Source organism: Manis pentadactyla, chromosome 4 (genome assembly GCF_030020395.1).
Source record: "Manis pentadactyla isolate mManPen7 chromosome 4, mManPen7.hap1, whole genome shotgun sequence".
In the NCBI taxonomy this organism is placed as follows: domain Eukaryota; kingdom Metazoa; phylum Chordata; class Mammalia; order Pholidota; family Manidae; genus Manis; species Manis pentadactyla.
In genome coordinates, this window is record NC_080022.1 from 185,455,814 (window position 1) to 185,460,395 (window position 4,582).

Genomic DNA, 4,582 nt, shown 5'->3' on the forward strand with positions numbered 1-4,582 from the left:
GAGGATTCCAAAGTCCCCACATCCTCGCAAACACTTGTTATTATCTGTCCTTTTCAGTACGGCCATTCTAGTGACTGTACCGTGTCTCATTATGGTTTTGATTTGCATGTTGAGCACCTTTTCGTGTGCTTATTGGCCATTTGTCTATCTTTGCAGAAATGTCTATTCAGATCCTTTGCTCATTTTAAAATTGGGTTATCATCAATATTTTTTGAGTCTTATTTTCTTTTTCTGTAGAAGGCAAATAATGTCCTTCCAGAGTTGTTGTGAAGGTTCCTGAGAGAATATCTGCAAGGCACAGCGTTCTGCACTTAGCAGCCCTCAGAAAAGTTGGTGAACCTTTATCTAAACTTGCCTGGAAAGTAGAAACTAAGTCGAGTTCATTCAGCATTACATCATCTAGCATAGCGCTTGGCATGAAGACCACTCAATAAATGCCTGAAAGTATGCCTGCCGATTCACACCACTCAATATTCAAATTTGGATCCTATGTGCCTTGCTCCTCTGCTCCCATTTCTTTCATTCAACCTTTTCTTCCTAGAACAATTTTCTTAATTTTATTCCCTTTGCCAGCTGCTTCCTCTCCTGCAATTTAACAGGCAGGATCCCCGAAGCTGATTTACAAGAGAACCGAAGGCATCTAATAGTTCTGAGGTGAATAAGATAAACTGTTGAAGGATCTGAATGACTACCAAGTCTGTCAACATAACCTGTCCCCTTTTGGCAGCTCAACACACAGTAAAGTGCTGAAAGAAGTGAGAAAAATGAGATTTTTCAAAAAACCCTGATTGCAGACTGAAAGTTATTTAACATAGTTGAATAACCCCTGAGGACTCAGCCCAGCCTCCCTTCCGTTTGTGGAGGGCCCAGGCCACTGGCAGGCCCAGAGATTCGAGGTTGGTGGGCCCTTCTAGGGTGACGAGCCTCCAATGGTGAGGATTTGGGTGGCAGAATGGAACAATTTGGTCAGTCAGCCCAGGTGAATCCATTTGATTTCTCACTAATTCACGGTGCCTTGTTAAACCCCAGCTTAAGTGCCTGGGGCGTGGTGGGAAGGGGCCAGGCAGGTGAGGGAAGGTATGGCTCACTTCGGCCTCGCACCTGCTGGAAGGTCAGCCCAATACCGGACACCACGTGAGAACATGGGTGCGTGCAGTCGTCCCCTCAGAAGGAGCTACTGGATTTTACATTAGGTAGGTCCGGGGACGGTGGGGAAAGCGAAGATCAGGTGTGTTGTGTGGGTTGTGGGGTGTGGTGTGATGGATTCAGCCTCAGGACAGTGGTCCAGACTCTGGGCCACTCTCTCGAGCCGGGGCAGGCTGGAGATGGTGGCTCCTGGGGGTGCAGGGCCGGGTCGAATTTAGAATCGCGTCGTGGCGGCCAGCACGGAGCACTGCGCGGGGGCTGACCCGGCCTCCTGGCCCTGCCGCGGTGGGGAACCAGGAACCGGCCCAGGGTAGTACAGTTCGCCACGCCGCACCCCCGAGGCGTTGGGGCAGTCGGCGCGGGCACAGATCTCCGGACCCGAGCTGCGGAGGGGTAGCCGGGCAGGCAGGGAGCAGCGCGCCAGGCCGAAGCGCCAGACAGCGGTCCCTAGGCCCGACACCGGGCAGCGATTGAGAAGGGGGCGGGGCATCGCTGGGCGGAACGCGCCAGCCCGCACTCCTCGTTGGGCAAAGATGGTTGTCAATCACTGAAGAACCCTAACTGGACGCGCGCGGACATCCGGGACTTCCCACTCGGAGCGAGGCGGGCTCGGGGGCCACGGAGGACGCGGTGCCCAATGGTAGTCAAGATGTTCGCCCGGCCGTGGAAAGTGATTGGGCCAATCTGCCGGCGCGTGAGTTTTCCCGGTGCGGAGTTACTGCTCGTATATAAAGCGCTCGGCTAACGCGGAATTGAAATTGTGCTGTGGACAAAATTTTTTGCTTTTCCTCAGTTTGGTGTTTTGTCTGTCACTAAGGCTCCTGATTTGGAATTACCTAGATTTTTCTGGACTTCTCTGTCAGGGTCAGGCCTGGACAGTAATCGACACTGCCCCCCAAATCGCCAACATAATCCTTAAAAATTGAAAGCAAGTACACGTCATCCAGATCTGTGGGGGAAAGAGCTGTGTGCCCAGGGAGTTCACAGCAGGTTTGCCCTCAGCGTTACGCTACTGGTAAAGCTGCTTAAATTGCACGTTGTCCTCACTAGCCATTTTCAGTGCAGGAAGTGAGGAGACACCTAATTTTGCCCAGATGGTGGCAGTTACAATGCACTCTTTGAGGAAAGCGGGCCCTGAATAATTCATAGCAAGCAGAGCTTGGTAAATAGACATGAACTGTCTGTGGACATGGTTTTAACCCACTGCACGTGTGTGATGTGCGCGATGGGTGTCAAGGCATGTTTATCTGTGTCGTGGAGGGAGGCCAGCCTGTGAGCAGGGCTCCAGAGCAGAGTGGAGGGGCAGGTGCAGGGGGGAGGGACTGAGAGGTTCTGAGCACCCGGAAGTCTCTTGACCCCCAGGCCTAGAGATAGTTCCGTTTGATTGGCTTCTGTCCTCTGGGCCTGTGTGGCAGTGACACAGCACACTGGTGGTGTCCTGCCAAGGCCTGCCTTGTAGAAGTCTTCCCTCCGTGTTTGTTATCTTCCTCTGCCTTGTTGCTTCTTTCTCCATTACTTTATGTAGACGTGTGAACAGTTTCCTCATGGTATCAGCTTGCAGGGTGGAGTTTAGCTTATGGTTGTGCGTTGTTTTTGCCATCGACTCCAGGAAACAGAGTCTAAGAATGGGTTCAGAATCTGCATGTACATTTTTTGGAACGTACTTTGATTTTCCTGACCCTTCGGACTATTGATATCTGGTGGGACATGTGGGCGTCAGGTTGAAATGGGTTCTGTTTTAAGAGGACTCCTCTGGTTACATATGGGCTTGAGGGTCCCAGTGAGGCAGGTGTGACAGAAATGGTGCAAACAGAAGCAGGCACTGATCTGGAAATGGCATCAGAGCCACCCATCAGTCTTAGTGAGCCAGCAGCGCTTCCTCCAGGCATCAGAGGCCCAGTGTGGGTGGAGCCTGGGCAGCAGACCACCCAGGAGGTATGCAGGGTGATGTATGCTGGGTACTGCAGACACTGGCTTCCAAGTGACAGAGCAGTCCTGGTGTCTACCCAATACCCATCCCCCAGGGCCCGTCCTCACAGGGCCCCAATCAAGTCATTACCTGCTCCTCCGAAGGCCATGTGTTTAGGGGATGCTGGCCCCAGCCCCAGGCATCTCAGCCAACCATGGTGGGCCCATGTCCTTGCTAGTGATTGATTGAGGGATGGTCACATGATATATTCTGGCTAATTAGGAGCTGAAAAGAAGGAAAGGGGCATCTGAACCAATCCTCTCACTTCTAAAGACACAAGCAAGAGATGGCCCTTTTCTTGTCTCTGGGCAAAACCCCTGAACCATGTGGAGAACTTGTGAGCGACAAAAGCCTGCATTGCAAGGAAGACTGAGTTAAGAGGATTGTGGCCTAGTCTGACCCTTCAGGGCTTTTGGACTCGTTAGGTGATCAAGCCCTCCTCTTGTTTAAGCAGGTTGAGCCGGAGTTCACTTTTCTTTGTGATTGGAACACCTTAGCTGATCCAAGTGTGCGAAAGCTCCTTCAGTTCACTTTGACTCAAGTACCCACGAGTCATTCCCGTTTGGTATCATCAAAGAAGGACTCGCGGAAGGAAAAGGGGAAAGGACAGTGAAGTGGTGGCAGGGCGTGCAGGCTCTGCAGTGTGGCCCGGGGAGAGATGGTCTGCCTGCCGATATGCAGTTGGGGGCAGTGAGAAAAGACGAAGTAAGGGTGGTGGTGGGGAATCCCTGGGGCCTGAGAAGGGAAAATTTATTAGTATGTCAGACAATTTTTTAGAAGTAGTGACAAAAAATAAAAATGATTAAAAAGAGCAAAGAAAAAAGCACTGACGCGTACAGACTTTGAGAGCAGACCCGCCCGCTGTGTGGCTTGTCAGGGGATTACAGTAAACAGACGGGGAGGGAGCCCCAGGAATATTCTGGGAAGATAGGATGGAGGGACGTTAACTGTATCCCCATAATCACTAACTTGAGGTGCATAAAATGCCACTGCTTCTTTTAATTTAGTGTGCTGACTTGGTTTTATTTCAACAAATAAAAATATTTATAAGAACCTCATAGATTCTCTGTATAGCATACCCTGCTTAACTAAGTTATACTGTGACTTTTTCTGCCGAGAGAGGGATCAGAAACAGGACCTGTGCAGCTTGGAGGAACCCCTGTTATTTGTCAGCATGCATTCACTGACTCAGAGACATTTACTTGTCTCCGAAGGTGTCCAGACACTGTTCTGCGAGTCCATCTGGCATCGTATGGAAGGCTGTCTGGCGAGGTTCTCTTTTCCTGCACGTGTGCCTGTCTTTTTAAAGGACTTGAACGTCCTTAAAGGGAGGCACAGTGTTGCACATTAATTTTGCCTACAGTGGCTAGCATAGTTCTAGGTGCATTGTAAGCACTCAAATAAGTCTTAGTTATATGTAAAGTAAGTCTTAAGCTTAAATGAGAGAAACTCTTAGAGGGTCTTAAC